Raw genomic sequence first — 17517 nt, forward strand, 5'->3', positions numbered from 1 at the left:
GATCATTTCATTCCATACCCTCAAGTTACAGATAAGAACACTGAGAACCAGGTGAGTGAGATTAAGTGACTTGCCCAAAGCCACACAGCTAACTAGCGAGAAAACTGTGTATAGAACATAAATCTGTTAACTCCCATTCCAGAAATCGTCACTTGACTTCATATATACTGATAACTTTCAATTCTCCATGTAATCTGCACTGTGGATTGATATATGAAAATGTCTTTTCCTCCTGCCACCCAGATAAATCTCTTACTTCTACAGATGTATATCAAAGAAAAAAATGTGTACCTGGGAAATTCAATCACTTAAGCAAACCATATTGGAGAAGGGAAATCATCTATAAAGAAAATCATGAAAACATGCTCAAATCATCATTTTTGTTCTGATCGTCACCACTAAAAATATAAATTGGATTTGAAAATACTGTATTCTTAGCCTTATATCCCTAAGGTCTGAAGTTCTGTAAAATTTAAGTTTTATAAAATTATAAAATTATGTATGACATAGGGAGAGATTTTTTCTTTTCTATTGATAGTTTGAAGCTATAATACACTTCTCATACGTTAAGAAATCACAGCAATAACTAAATTTTGAACAGAATAAAACATAAAAACCAAGAGATAAAGCACCAACCTTTAACACATTACTTCTCCTTGTCCAAAAATGTAAAATACCTGGAAGCATCAAAGCAATCACTTTCCTCGCGTTCACATTTATTCATGTTTATTTGCAGAAAAGCTACATTTCTTCTTCCTCTCAGGAAGGGCCACCATCAGCACAGAAGCACCGAGGTCACACAACTCTCACCTTATGAAAACTTTAACCTCCTGACTCAATCATTCAATAAGCACTTATTAAGGACCCGCTCAGTGCCAGGCAGTCTGCTAAGCGGAGGGGACACATCATGCATCAACTAATAAGGCATTATCCCTGCTTTCTAGAAGTTCATCTAATGGGCTGGTTCCAGAGAAAACCCTAAGATCAGTATCAGCTAACTTCCTTTATTCAACAAAGATTTACTGAGTGCCAGGCCTAGAGACAGAAAAGGATGGCAAGGAAATTTTTACAAGTAAGAGGTTTTTTCAAAATTTACTGAACAAGTTGCTCTTTTGGATTATAAAAATCACATGTTCTTCTCTAAGAACACCAATCATCAGAAGTTGACTGTAAAGGCTTTTAATGATAACACCTAACCAAATATTTTGGTCAAAGGCACTGTTTCCTCAATCTTCCTACACTGGGAGGCCAGGCAGATACTATCCTGGACCAACATAACTTTGTTATTTATTATAAGATCCATAATATAGGAGTGTGGTTGATCTTACCAATAAACTGGGATGAGTTGTTTCCTATGTAGACAGATGCTTCCAGTAAAATGTACTATAAGCCTCTAAGGTCAAACAGATGATGAATCCTGTTAAATTTTCTTGCCACCACAGAGCACCAGGTATAGTATAGGTAACCCTTCATGAAGACATAGCACCAGGCCAAGTTTTCAGGGTGTCAGGTATCTGCTTTTCCTTCTCCCTTCCAGAAAAACTACAAAAGGTATCAATTAGTACACAAGTCATCTGGCAAATATCCCATTGTCCTCTGAGTTCTTCTCCTTGAAATTAATCCAGGAAACCAACCCCTGTAAAAATGAATCCCATTCCATTAATATTTTTAATGTTATTATTAGTAATGATGGTGGTGGTGATAGCAATCACTAGCTTTGTGGTTCACAAAACACTTTCAAATATATTATCTTATTTACTAAAAAAAATGGAGGGGATAAAAGGAAATATCATAGGCAACTATCTCAAATATCAAAAATCAAACCCAGTTTAACTGGAATTGAAAAGCAAGCATTTTTAATTCTACCAACGGGTCAAGAAGTTATTTCTATCAAAAAAGCAAAGGGTTGACTCTAGCAAAGCAAAATCACAAATACCCACTTATATGCTAGGCCTAACTGATTCAATTTATAAATGTTAAGTCTCAGCAAGAATCTGATATTATAAATCTTTGTTACCCCAACCCCTTTCCCAAATGCTTTACCCACAGGTAAAGGCTCAACAAATACTCTTCTAAAGAAGGAACAGTTAATGATGAGGAAGCTGCCCTAGGAAGACAGTGATAATACTCAGCATTCAAGTATCTTTTTAAGATTTAACTAACGTTTACTGTGCACCAAGTCAAGTATCAAGCACTAGGCTAGACACACCCACATAAATCATCTCATTAACCTCATGAGCCATGCCCAGATATTCCTGGAATCCAAATACTAAATTGACTGGATCCCCAATACTAAATAGTTTTGACACTTACAAACTTGATCCCACCTTATTAATCCCTAGAATTCAACTCCTACTGGAATTTAGCTCAGTAAGCATCTTTTAATGCTTTCTGCTAGGTAATGCTCATGAAAAAACTCCCTGTGCCTGTTTTTAAGCTCCTAACTCCAGAATACCACTCATTCCAGATATGGCACATGGTGATAATGGCCATAATCTAACAAGTATTCTCTTGGATCACACTTGCTAAAGAATAAATCCAAAATGCTAACAAAACTGGATTTCAGCTGGGCAGAAGACATTGAATATTAACAGTCTTCTCAACCTCGAGTCTATTTTCTAGTCCTCTGAATACAGAAAGTCTTCTCTATTTGAATGAACTGTGGAAAGCAAGTGTGACCCAAGAGTCACATACTCATCAGAAAGAACCAAGGGAAAAAGAAAAAAACATTCCAACTGGCATGACCACATCACAAGGTTAACAACACATTACTCATCATTGTGCTACAAGAAAGAACTTGTAAGCAGGCAAGGAAGTCAAGGAAACAAATAAAACTCTCCCAGTGCTCAAAGCACAAACACATCCAAATGCCAAAGCAGGTCTCACTGTCCAGTTCATGCCCAGGTATGAGTGGGTTCAGAGAGAGTGGGTAGAGGGGAGGGGAAGAGAGGAAAAGCATTACTGTGCAGGTGTGCTTGCCAGCACCAAGGCAGATTTCTTTCTCAGATTCATCAAGAGCCTTTTTAAAAAGAAATACTGGGGGAACCCACCTATTTTTATAGCTTGATTTGTGCAATTACAGAGAACATGTAGTACATGTAAACAGCAGCATATTGTATTGATAATAATTGTTGCAGACATTCCCTTTGGAATCCATCGGTTCTATACCTAAATCCTACCTCTGCCACTTTCTTGCTATGTGACTTTGGGCAAGTTATTTAACTTCTCTGTGCCTTAGCAGGGACCTCATCTGATATTCACTGTGATATCCCTCAGCACCTTAAACAGCGCCTAAATATTCTGGTGAATTAATATTTTATTAACATAGTAATAAATACTTTGGATGAATTACCTGCAAGCAGGTATAAGAATATCTACCTAACTTACGGAATTGTTATCAGTATTAAATGAGGTGATTATATAAAACACTTGGTATAGCTCAGGGTAGGGTCTTCACTATTAAAGAGCAAAGTTTTCTTCCCTTTATTCCCCAGGCAGGTCACAAGTTATAGAAGAAGAGTCATGGCAAGGATTAAAATGGGATAAGAATTGTAGAAGCCAAACATTGGAATATGTTGACTACAAGGGAGCTAACATAAAATTCAGGAATATTTAATCTTGGCTGAAGAAATTACATAACAGTGCCAGACCCTTATAGTAGATACATAGTGTTAGCTGATCCAGAAAATGCTATTTTGCATCTGCAGGTATCTGTTACCAGATAGATAAAAGCCTGGTAGAAAGGAAAAGGAAAGGAAAGGAAAGGGAAAAAAAGGGAGTAAGAAGGAGTCACGGGCTTCCCTGGTGGTGCAGTGATTGAGAGTCCGCCTGCCAATGCAGAGGACACAGGTTCATGCCCCGGTCCGGGAAGATCCCACATGCCGCGGAGCGGCTGGGCCCGTGAGCCATGGCCACTGAGCCTGTCCGTCCAGAGCCTGTGCTCCGCAACGGGACAGGCCACAACAGTGAGAGGCCCGCGTACCGCAAAAAAAAAGGAGTCACATCTCAAATATACCTGACTACATATTTAAAAACAAAACATAAAGGATTCTTCAGAAGGCCATTCAATTCTCTAAAAACACACCATTAGCAAAAATACCCTATTGATTCACAGTATTTACTGCCCTTTTTAGGTAATAAGATCTGTGTAAGGAAACTGTTCATAACTGCTGACAGGGTAAATAAGCTTGAAAGATTTGGGTCCAAAACTCTCCTCCTCCAAAAAGACTAATGTGGCCTTTGAGACTACTTCACCTATAGTTTGTAACCAAAGCAACCTAACTACATGCAGGGAGAAGGACTATTTTATCTTGAAAATTGGGGGTCAGAGAATATATGCAATTAAATTCAAAATCTGAAAGAATCTTTTTCCTTGACTGTGAAGAAGTGAAACTCAGAAGAAGATGGCTCTAAGAAACCTAGATCACTGTTACATTACGAGCCTGACAGAAGTATACACATTTAGCGCCTAAATATAAGGAAAATCTATGCAGAACTGAAACAGCTTGTGGTTAAACCTCATCATAATGTGGTCTTCAACTTCCCATTTCACTTCCAGGCATTTGCTCTGTGTTTTTAACCACCTGACCCACCTCCTCGTAAGCCGTATGATATAATAGAAAGAGCACTGAACAACAGTCAAAAGAATGGGCTCTACACCAAGTTCCACTACTTACAAGGCATGCACACCAGCCACTTAAACTCTTTGTATTCAGTATTATCTGAGTGTTGGGCTAGACTCAGTGCTTGCTTCCACCAGGGTATCCCTTTGGAGAGTAGATCAGAAACCAACCAAATCCAGCTCCCCTGCTGCTATAACCCAGAATAAAAACATGAGCATTGTTCTTATCTATCCCTCTCCCATAAAAGCAGTTACCAAATTCTATTTAGTTTTCTTCAAATCACTTATATCTCTCCCCTTTCTCCATTCCCATCACCCCTGTAGAGACTCTTTTGTAACAGTCCTCTAACTGCTCTCTCTTCCTCCATTTCACACCACACGGCTGAATCAATTTTCCTAAAATACTAATTTATATATACAATTCCCTGCTCAGGAATTTTTCACTGTAAGGATAAACCAAACTCCTTGGCCTCAGATTTAAGGCCCTCTCCAATTTACCTAACTCTCCAACTTTATTAATCTCATTGCTCTCCTAGGTGAAACACTATGTCTACTTGTTCTGCCTCCCAAGCAAGATGGGCTCAGCTCAAAGTTCTCATACTTTGAATGTTTCCCCTCTATAATTACCCAGTCTTCTCTCTTCTCTAAGGCCTAGATTATCCTAAGGGTAAAAACTTTCCCTACCCACTCCCTCTAAACTTCTGTATAACTCTATATAACTGTACCCCTCACTGGACACGTAATGCCCATGACTTTGTATTACTACTTATCTTTTTATGCAAACATTCAGTCTTCATAACTTACTAAGTTCTTGATAACTTTAACTCTTTCTATACCTGAGGCCTAACTTTTCAGAGGGCAGATATCTAACAAAATGTTTGTTGTTAAGGGTAACTACCTTGAACAAGTCATTTAAATATTCTGGGCCTCATTTTCCTCACCCAGACAATGATGACAATATGTAAATTTCCTTTCCATTCTAAAATGCTATGTGAGATTATACATAATACTACATAGCCTGTATTTCTTTTTTTCTAAATATGTGTGTGTAAATATATAACACTATGTCCTATTTTAACCCAGAATATATATTCCCAAGGGGCCAAGTCTCCTACTACTTGTTTAGTTTATTTATTGGGTAACACTTCCTTGGCATCTCCTCAGAGCATCTTGTCCAAATTCCAGTACACAGCAGGTGTTCAGTAGAAAGGAATTTATAGTCTCAGCCAGACAGCAAACATCAAGGGAAATCTGCGTAGATGATTTTTTTCAATCTTAATTTCCATAATGAACTAGTATATTACCAAAAATTACAAAGATGATGTGAGAGAGAAGGAACTTAATATTAAAATGAGAGGTCACCTTGTGTCAAATAGCTAGGAATTTATTTTAGGCATCCAAAGAAACTAGGATGCAGCCAATCTTAAGTCTAACTCTCAAATTCTATTTGCAGAATTCTGAGGAGTGTGTGAAGTCTCTATCCCTAGACAGTAAACAGGGACCAAGTATTCTTCATATCAGATAATCTTGTCCTTAGTACTAATGGAAAATTTCAGAAAATGAAGAGTCCAAACACTCAGCCAGGTGAGCTCCTAGTTCAAAGAAGATGAAAGCAAACACTCACAAAGGAACTCATTAGAGCCTTAAAGTTTTTAAATGAGAGCATGCGATCCAAAATATTTTTGTTAGTAGCATTATATTTTCCCATTGTCTTGCCTCCATTCCTCACTTGGGACTATCTTCATGTAAATATCAAGACATACTCATTCTAAAGCCTCAGAGGAATTCTTTTCTTTTCCTTTGAAGTCAGTTATTAATGATTCAAAAGGCACTAGCAGACCAACTCATTTAAAATGACCTAACTTTTCAAAGAATTATTTTAGAACACAAAGCTGATACTTTCAAAGCTGACGTCTATATATGATGTTTTCCAAGTAGGTATGTGGCCTGGATACAACTTTGATATAGTTTAGGTACAAGGTTTATAAAGAATTCTAAGCGGTTTTGAACGATGAGAGGAAACAGAACCTCTTTAAATTTTTATACATATCCCTTTTTCCCATTTCTGCTCCTCTGCTAACTCTCGCTCTCTACTCTGTTTCTTTGCTCTTTCTCCTGATTTCCGCATTCCTCCTCGCTCTTACCCTAAGAACTGTTTGGGGAACTATGGGTAAGAATCTGGTGCCAGGAGCCAGGGCTCTTACCCTCTTCCCTGTTAAGTCTCCAAATATCAATAAAATCAAGGGTCACAAGCAATTTTCTCTTCGCACCACCAGATCTCCCTTATCAAGACTAGAGAAGAGACATGGGGGTGGCAGGAAAGGATAGTGGGGTAGTCATCTACTCAAAGGAACTGCAAGCTCATTAAAGCCAATTCAATCAATTATATGTAGCTACTGACAGCGTAAGTTTTCATCTCAGCCTTATCTTCCAGGTACTCTGGCCTATAACCTTCACACATTCCCCTACAATCTTCCCAAATATACTAAATGTGTGCTGAGAAATAAGAACATTTTATCAAAAATTTGAGCTAAAGATAACTACAAAAGATAATCGGCTGTAAATTAAAGTTCAGAAGTGCATTTTAGAATTATAAATAGATTTGGAATTAGCCCTCAGAAAGGTCCATAATAATGTTCTTCAGAACCCCCATAGGAAATCAAGACGTGACATGTTAAGTTTAACCACAGTTTAAGTTTAAGCAATAACCATTAAATATAAGCTTAAGCAATAACCATTTAACATAATAACCGTTAAACATAATAACCGTTTAACATATAAACATAAGTTTAAGCAATAACCATTGGTGATATTTTACTTACTTTACCTCTAAAATTGCAATTTCATTATAGTTTAACTTAACATTTAATTTCTTCCTGGTGGCGGGGAGGGAAGGGCTTCCGTGAGGCCTAAACAGTGTTATACTGGTACTACACATTCCAGAATTAAAAGCTTAAAAATATTTTGCTGAGATACAATGTGGTCTCATCAATAAAAAAGGTGCTGTTAAAAGTATAAGTACATATATATGTACAAATGTGTACATTATTTAGGCTTTCTTTTTTAGAGGCCTAAGAATTCCTGTTTCTCAGCAGTATTTATTAAGTGAACAGATAGCCTGCTTTTTCCCAATGCCAATATAAATCTCCAGTGAAGGTGTCAAGACCTTGATGACAATAGCAGAATTTGATAGCTAGTGAAATGTGTCTGGCCACAGGAGCACATTGCCTCAAATACCATCAGGATCAATTCCCAGGAGTTTCCTCATTGGGATGATATCACCAATCAATTCCTATTTCATTTCTCAGGGAATGTTTGCTCTCATCTCCTACAGGAAGTTAGTCTTGACTGCTCTCAACTTTTATGTGCATTTCTATATAATTTTCAGTGCTGAATGTTTCTTTATAAGCTTTATTTTTCATTAGGGCCACTATATCACTCATAATTAAACAGTTCACCAACTCAAAGGACTGTCTTTAATTTTTTATTCATTAATTAACCATTTAGTCACTAATAGCGACTAAATGCCTACTATGTTTATGTAACTGTGGCAAGCCCCTGAGGGATACATAGATAAAAGAAACTACTTATCTGCTTTCAAGGAGCTCACAGTATAGTAGAAGAGCCATGCTAAGGGCACAAATAAACTAAAATACAAGAATATACAACCACCACCAGATCAGTACCAATAAAATGATAGGCGGATTCAGAAGTAGGAAAGATCATAGCCTGCAGGAGAAAAAAAAAACAGGAAAGTTTTCATGGAAGACAGGGTTTAAACTGGGACTCTGATGGGTAGGATTATTTCATGAGGCAAGTGGGGAGGACAGTAGAGGAAAAAGGCTTCAAGATTAAGGTGATTAAATGAACTAGACCTACATGTACACAAATGTGAAAAACAATGTTGAGAGAAAAGGTTGCCAAAATATATGTGCAGTATGACTCTATTTATGATTTCAAAATAAAACTATATGTGGTTTGTGTCTATATTACACATTTTCTTAAAAAGTATAAAACATGAAATGGAATGATACATAACAATTCAGAACAGGATTCATTTCCCAAGAAAGAAGAAGGGGATAAGGATGCAGAGTAGGACTTTGGCTATATCTAATACCTAACAGTTTATACCTTAAAGAGAGTGAGAGATCTAAAACAAATATGACAAAATGTTAATATCCATTAAATTTGGGTTGTGGGCTCAAAATTGTGTTAGGGTTTTTTCCCCTGAACTTTTCTAAATATTGAAAATATCTTAGTATTCAAAATTTTTAAATTAAGAAAGGGCCGGGTAACTGGAAGAATAGGGGAGTCATTAACACAAAAATAATCAGGAGCAGGTTGGTTCCCCTAAACTTTAAGGGAACAGTTGATAAGCTCAGTTTTAGACTGAAGAGTGTCCTTCAGATCCCCCACCTAGTGTGCACAAAAGGCACTTAGAACAGAGTGAGGTGGAGGCTGACATATATGGACAGAAAGGAAGTTTTTATTGCCATCCTAGGTCAGATAACTGAAGGGAGAGAGAACCACCTTCCCACGTAGCTTAAATGCCCTGTAACCAAGTCATCTGCCGCAAAACAAAGCCAAGGAAACTTCCAGTTACACAGGAATTCAGATAGACTCACTGTGAGTAGCTATTCCATGCCGCCTCTCTCCCCACCCCTCCCCCAAACACTCATAAACAAAAACAAAATGTACCCTTGCCCACTTGAGAAAGAATTAAGAATTGGCAGCTCTGCTAAAGTGGACAGTATCCAATGCAAGGCCCTTCTCTGGAGATGTTGACAGAGCCCAGAGAAAGGAGTAGAGAAATCATAATTCAGTTAAGTTTCGATGAAGACTTACCAGTGGAAGGCATCCATCCTTCTACATCCCCTCATGTCCCAACTTTCCCCAGGGGAATCTAAGGACCTCTAAGATGTCCTCTATCCTGTTCTGTTTTTCTCCAGCAAAAAAGACTAAAACGCAAAATCCAAACTCTTACTTCGCACTTTAAACCCGAATAATTTACCTTCACAAAAATCCAATGAAATTAAAAACATGGGGAAGAAAGATTTAGAGTCCAAGTATAATGACAAATCTTGTTTTTTAGATATACTTTTTGTCGGTGCCCAATTTATCATAGCTTATTTCTTTTACCAAAGTTTCATTGGTACAATTTAAAATTAAGTTTAAAAGAAAACTTGAAGGCAACTTAGCAGGAGAGATAAATACATCTACACACACAATAACACAAATACCTTGACATTCTTCTACATTTGAATCACTATCGCTGAAGAATCCTAACATCCTATTCACACCACTCCAGGGCATCCAACTGCCCCAGGTCAAAGTCCCTGTTCTCCATGGTACTCTCAGAACAGATCTTCCTCAGTCAGACCTGGGAAAATACCACTGTTCACTTTGGACTAGTAAAAAGGACAATGGAGTGAAACGACAGAAGTCCTTCTGTCTTCTAGCTCAATGCAGTGTGGCAGAATGGAACAAACACTACAACGGGACTTGTGAGGGAATGAGAGAGGTGAGCTAACATTTATTAATCACCTACCTCATTACAGCCACTGAAGACTGAATTCCAGACCAAGCTATCACTTCACTACTTCTGTGATCCTAAGTAAATCTCAGGTATTCCGTTGGAAAATCAATGAGGGACACTAAGAAGCCTAACGGTCCCTCTAGTTCTCTGATTCCATGATTCCACAAACATGATCACTCAACAACAAACGTATTACTGTTAAACATAATAAAGTTATTTTAAAAGTCTTTTGCTTTGTTCCTCTCCAATCCACCCTCTATATACCACTAACAAAATAATCTTTCTAGAACATGAAACTTACTTTATCACCCAATGCTTAAAAAACCCTTAAATGGCTTATCATTTAGTGTAGCACAAGATAAAGCTGTCCATGATCGGCCTTACCTACTTCTCCAGCCTCTTCCCTGCCCTCCAACCCTGTCCTCCAGCCATAATAATTACTTAAAAGTTACCTGAAGAAGCCTGACTGTTTCGTTCCTTTAAGCTTTGTTCATGCTGTTTTCTCAGCCTGGAGTGTACTTCTCTCTATCATCTGTAGGGTATATCCTTAACTCATCTTTCAAGACTCAGCTCAAATATCATCTCCTCTGGGAGGCACTTTCCAACCTCTGAATGTCCAAGGCAGAATTGACCTTTAGGCCCCCACTCTGCCCCCTACATACCTCTAACACAATACCTATCACACTTCATTCCATCTATATACTGACACATCTCTCTCCTCCCACTAGACCCATAACCCCCTTGGACGCTGAGATCTTGTCTGACTCATCTGCTTCCTTAGTGCCTAAGACAGTGCTTACAAGAGACATTCAATGGATATTTGATGGAGTGGGGAGCAGAGGAACGGAAAACATGAAAGGAGACAGAAAAACTCAAGTAAGATGGCCTGAAGAGTGGAGAATAGTAGTATTTATCAGTACCACTATCTTTGGCCATCTGCTCTTTCCCTAAACTCTAGTCTTCAGAGAGTTTATTCATCTTCTTGGCTACAGCTACCACATCTATGCTGATGAACTGCAAAACCACACTTTCAAGCATTATTAACCCTCACCTCTCCACCAGCTGTAGGCTCTTCTCTAACAACTGGAACACCTTTCATTTGGATGTTTCATTGCCACTTTAAATCCAAAACATCTCAAACTGAACTCATCATATTTCCCTAAGAAATGAGGAAACCTCCCTAACTTCTTTACCCCAGTCAGTATCTCAGAAACCCAGGCTTAAAATGCTATCGTTATGTTTGATTGAACACTCTCCATCATCTTCCACATCCAGCCCGCACTGATTTCAATTTTTTCCTTCACAATCTCTGTCACTCTTTCCCCTCCTTAAGCCACCCTCCACAACTCTAGCTCAGGCCTCATCACCTCACACATCCCAGCTGCTAATCTCCCTTCCCTCCAAGCCCATCTATTTCCCAATATCATCATATTACAATCCTAATTAAAAAATTCTCAGTGGTTAGCTATTTTCCATTGTTTAAGATCTAAACTTATAAGCCTGACTTTTAAGACCCTCTATAAACATAGCTCCAGACCGTCCTAACCACCTGTGTTTTACTACTATTCACTGCGACTCAGGTCAGTCTCATCACTGCCCCAAGAACATTCCAAGTATATTCCTGTGCCCAGGCTTCTGCTTGATCCCTCTCAGCTCCATATTTAAATGATTTTTTTGTTATTTGCTTCATTTTCATTTCTTGTACCTAATACAATTTTTTTTAAGATCTGGAGTAAGTCACAATTCCTCTGTGACATCACTCATAACTACCTGAGTACTCTTCTCCCAAAATACCTATGGTATGAGGTCTGTATTATGCAAATGATAATACACTTTCACACTTTAAATTTTTCTCTGGCATAAAGAGTCTCAATAGGTATTCATTCCTTCCTATTCCCCTTACTCCCAACTAGGCTGTAAATTCTTCAAGGGCACAAAACTGTCATTTTTCCTAATCCTCCATACCACTTAGTAGAACTAAATTCACAGCAGGTCACTAAAAATAACAGCTGAGTAGTCTCTCCTATCAAAAACTATTTCTTATAGTATAAGGTATAAGAGATAATCCTAAAAAACACAGTTAAAAATAATCCTGAACTAAACTGTATAAATTAAGATGACTGATTTTTCCACCTCTGAATTTTAGCTCAGAAATACTTCAGTCTCCTGACTTAAGTGGTAAATAATAATCCTGTGCCCATGACATCACAAGCACATAGTTTGGTAATGATTATGAGAAGGCTGGGGGTAGGCAAGGATGAAGGAAAGCAAGTCAACTGAAAGAACAAGGATGGAAGAACAGCTGTGTGATTTTTTTTGTTTACCTCTTAAGTGTGGACTTCTCCTCATTCCTTTTTCTTTTTTTTTTTTCTTAAATTGGCCACATTTTCAAACAAGTTTACTTCAGGAGGAAAAATCTAATAGATTTTCAAAGGAGCTAATATCTGAAGAGCCTCCACAAAGCCCAAGTCCTTCAAAAAAAAGCCAGCTTAATCTTCAACAATGCAGTATCACGCAGTAGGACTCTTCCAGATATTGTGAGTAAAGACTTACTCAGGCTGCAACATAGGCATCTTCTACCAATAGCTCTTAGGAATAAGGCAGACAGCCTGAGGCCACATTGGACACGCACAGATTTTGAAAAGAAATTGGTCTTCATTAACATACTCAGTATAGCCCAGTCTCAATTACCCTCATATGGACTTTTCATTTTATGGATTTCTGAGGCAAAATCTTTAATTCAAGACTGACGTTTCTTCACCATCAGTATACTTTCCTCACTATCAGGTAATTCAGGCTTAGAAATGCCAATTCATTTCATCAGTATGATCCCCAAAACACTAAAATAAGTCTGGTTTTTAAAATAATGCATTTTCAAACCAAGAAATTTCTTTCTGAAGTTCTGAATTACCTAAACTAGTGCTCCCTACAATAGCAGAGATAACTGAAAGTTCAATGCACTGGAAACATGACACTGCCCTTACCATAAGCTCTTGAAGTGAATCCAGACAAAGCCTTGAGACTTCCCCACAGGTTGGTACAACATCAGACAGTCACAAGCAGAGCTCAACATAGTGAGTAAGGTGTGTAAATACAAAAATTTCTACAAGGAATCTTATGTCTCCTGGCTGATCTCTTTAGGCCAGGATGGTCCAGAAGAGAAGTAGGAGTCACAATTTACCGGTGCCTGACTCCTTGTCCCTGAGTTCTTGGATCAGAGGGCTCAATACCTCTCATTAAATCCATCCTTTGTTCAAGGACCTACAATGACTCTATTGACCCTTTCATCAACACCCAACAGAGTCTGGCCTCTGAGTCCCCGCCACCCTCTCGCCTGCTCTACCCATGACTTGACCAACCCACATTCTCTCCAGTCATTCTCATTTATTCTCCCCACAAACACAACTTAGTCATTCATACCATCATTGCACACTGTACATTCTATACTTTCTGCCCAGAAGATCTTTTATCTCCTTTTACTCCTAACACAGAATAATTATTTTATTTATTGGAATGCTCACACCTATTATATAGATAAGGATGGAGAAGTAAATTGCCCAAGGTCACATTAGTAAAAAGTAGAACCACAAGTTGAACCAAGATCATCTAACTCCATAGCCCATGCCTCATTATGACTCTAATCCATAGCCTCCCAAGTCCATTTCAAAGTTTACTGACTCAGAAATCTTCCCTAGTTTACTTCATTCATACTTTGTTACTTCGAATTTTCTAGTCTCTACCCACTTCATTTGTAGCACATTAAACTTGGTTTTGTTTATGTTTTTTCTTAAATGTTAAAGCTTATAATAGTCTGCTTTCTCATTTACATACTGCCTTCCCCAACATCATCCTTGTCCCAAGGGCAAGAACACCTGTTTTTACAACTTTCATATCTCCCCAAGGCCTGTCACTGACACTTGGAAACTGCCTTATCCACAGGAGTGTTCAGTCATTACTCAGCAAGGATTTATTACTTAAAAAAAAAAAACAACTTCCTTCTTCTATCATATTAAAAAATCAACTAATTTCAGGCGTTCATGATAAAACTGTCCTGCGTCTGCATTCTAGTTACACAGATTTTAATTGTCTGACTTATCAGGGGCTGTTGAAAAGATTCCAGGCTGCCATTCCACAGCTCCTAAGTTTGCATAGGAAAGATACTGCTGAAGTCACACTTCAAAGCATTGTTTCAGGATTTTTCCCTTGATGGGATGAATGTCTGGCGTAAGGAGAACGTGTGCTCCCTTATAAAGTCCTCTGCCAGCATACTTAGCATGCTTGAGACATTCAGGAGCTCTAAAACTTTAACAAGTGGCACTTAGTGCCCCCGTAACAGTCTGAAAACTTATTTTTAATACTGAGTTATTCCATCATAATTCACTTAGTTACATATATATTGAATCTCAAAATTCCAAACAAAGCCTTCTGAGAACTGAAAACAGTGATGGGCTATTGGGCTGCCCTACACTTATTCCTAGAGTTTATTCACTCCTTCAATCCCCACCCCTAACCCCTGGAATAATATATGTAGTTCAACTAGGGGAAGTTGTTAAATACAGATATGAATTGAATTTGCCAGATATCAGCACTAATATTGGCACGAACTAACTCATAAATTAAAACAACAATTGATAGTCAACAGACTCTGGAACAGCATGTGTGATTTTTAAAAATTAGATATTACACTTCAAATTAAATCATTTTCAATAGGGGTCCCAAAAGAAAGATATTAACGAAATAAAGCTTCAGGAAAATTTCCACGTTGTTGGTAACATAACTACACAAAGTCCAACTAGTAATTAACATTCATTACTGGTCAGCCTGCCTTATACAAGTCAGTAGACAGCCCTTTCTCTGGCAAAGGTTTACTTTTTTTCTTCACAAAGGAGTCTTTGGCATTAAATGAAAGGGATAAGTCAAAGCGGGCAACAACAACAACAAAAATAGTAACAGTTTGGAAACTATCTTCCTTCCATCGTTCCTTCCTGCTTGAATGCGTACTGTCCAAAGTGGATATCTGTTCAACTCTAAATTATTCATGTTAATGGATGATTATCGGTAGAAAGGTGCCGATAATCCGAAATGGAAAAAATCGAAGAATAATCTATTTCAGTTTTGGAAAATCTTTTCAGCGTATTTATCATTTCAATTATTCCTAGCATGAGCTAATATATGTACTCATTTGTAATCTCTAAGTACATAGTAACTGGCCACTAACTCAGGGAGGTGCTCTGAGGCATGCTGGGTAGCTAGTGGAAATTAGAACAGACTGGTATTCAGCTTCCAGATGAGCAACATCAATTTCATTTATTTTACAGTTTTGTCCAGCCTTCAAAATATCAATAGACTAGCACAGCAGGTTGGTTACTAACCTTTAAAAGAAAGGCTCGGAAAAACAATGAGGACAAAGAGTATAATTGTTTGCCCATAATGTATTCATCTGTAAATTATGCACAGCAAATGTTTAATTACAAGTCTGATTCTCCCTAGGCACCCAGCATAAGCCCCTGCTGTCTTCTCCATCCCATCAAGAATGCAATCTCATTTATTAGGAAAGAAAGTTTCTGTTTTTTAAAGTTATACAGTATAGAAAATGTTTTTTAAAGATTTAGGACTAACTATCCTTTTGGACCCGCCTTATCACTACCTCTTCTCTCTACTTTGTCCTTTCCCACTTTAGAAATAGGTTGAAAGACAAAGGGATCCAGCGTCCTCTAAGATCTAAATATACAGTATGAGAAGCCAAAGACTGAACATTACCCGTTTCTGATTTTCTATAAAGTATTTTACACATATATGTACTAAAAGTCAACTAATTTTTGCCTTTGCATTCATGAAAAGAAAACTCCCTGAAAAGCTGGGGAGAACCTCTTACAGAAAATTTCTTTGAACCTAATTTTTATGTCTGTATTGTGCCCAGAGAAGCCACCTGGGCTCCAGAGAGACTATCTAGACCGTGGGGGGATGCGGGGGGAGGGGTGGGAAAAAAGAGGGAGAGAGAGAAGGAAAGACGGAGGGGAAGAGAGAGGCGGAGAGAGAGACTCAGAGCGCTGGTCCTTGTGAGCCGACAAGCTAAAAATACGCCGGCCCAGTAAACAAATCCCTTTCCATCCCGACCGGAGCCACACCGTTAACCTAGTAATTATGAGAAGAGGAGTGAGATCACGCAGCCCCCAGCTTACTCATCATCAGCTTCTAAAGTTTCCATCGGCTCACGGCAACTTTTCTTTTTTCTAAAGTTCATAAGCCTGCCCTAGAACCAATCTCTCTCTCTCTCTCTCTCTCTCTCTCTCTCTCTCTCACACACACACACACACACACACAGACACACACACTTCTTTTTCGCTCCGTTCCTCCATTACTGGACGCACCTCAGTTTGGCTATCGATAGGGGAGAACAGCTTGTTTTCTTTTCATTTTACTTTTATATTGAGACTTTAAAATGAACTTTATCCTACAATGAGGGTAGTACCCTGCACTCCTAGCCACCTTAAAACTCCACCATCTCTCCCCGAAAGTCTAGCTGACAAGGGAGGACCGTCCAAACTGCCCAGCACAGTTGACGAAGGGAGGCCACGAACGGGGAAGGGGGGCTGGGAAGGCGGGACGCAGGTGAAAGGGAGGAGTAACCGCGGAAAGGTTGGGGCCAAGCAAGGAACAGTCAGGGCGAAGAGGGGGTGCCGAGAGGAGATGGCTCAGGGTGAAATATAATCAGAAAGGAGATGGGGAACAGTGGCGATCAGAGGGTCAGAGTTTGGGAGTCTGAAGAGGCGGGAGGGGCGGGAGCAGACGGGGGAGGGTGACAAGGCGGGGGCTCCGTTACCCTCGCGGCTCCCGGGGCAAGGCCCTAGGCCGGGGCGGAGCGCGGGGCCCGGCTGCCTCTCCTCATTCCTCTGCTGTGACCCCGGGGTCCGGCCGGCCCCTCCCCCGTCGACGATGGAGGCGGAGGCGGTGGCAGAGACTGAGACCGCGGCTGTTGTTCCGCACAGGATCAGGAGCTGGAGCCAGACGGGACTGATCTGGACTGGCCTCCCCCAGTGGCTTTTTGCCTGCTCCACACTCGACTCCGGCTGCTGGTTCAGGATCGGTGGTTTTCGGCCGTCCGGCCGGAAACAAGCGCCAGTTTCCGGCCGGAGCGGGTTGGTGGTGACACCCAAGCGGCCCCCGGGCCTCCTCCCGCCCAGCCCCGCCCCGCCCCACCCCGTAGCAGCCCCGCCCTTAGCGCCACTCCCCTAGCTGCGGTCAGTTTGGCGCTTGCCCCGCGCGTGACCCTGTGTTTTCCTGGCCCGTGTACCTAAAGCCCCTGTTCTGGAGAGTTCTTGAACCGGAGCTGGAGGGCTACTAGGTGGACTCTTGAGAC

The 17517-nt window shown here is 39.6% G+C and overlaps 1 protein-coding gene across 1 annotated transcript in view; it reads right to left on the bottom strand.

Annotated features, from left to right (window-relative positions):
- Positions 1-17206, bottom strand: part of OTUD7B (OTU deubiquitinase 7B) — a 49065-nt gene extending 31859 nt beyond the window's left edge. The window contains exon 1 of the mRNA XM_065881145.1: positions 16981-17206. The gene's annotated coding sequence lies outside the window, so the exon portion shown is untranslated. The remainder of the gene's footprint in view (positions 1-16980) is intronic.
- Between the last annotated feature and the right edge of the window lie 311 nt (positions 17207-17517).

Source organism: Phocoena phocoena, chromosome 1 (assembly GCF_963924675.1).
Source record: "Phocoena phocoena chromosome 1, mPhoPho1.1, whole genome shotgun sequence".
In the NCBI taxonomy this organism is placed as follows: Eukaryota; Metazoa; Chordata; class Mammalia; order Artiodactyla; family Phocoenidae; genus Phocoena; species Phocoena phocoena.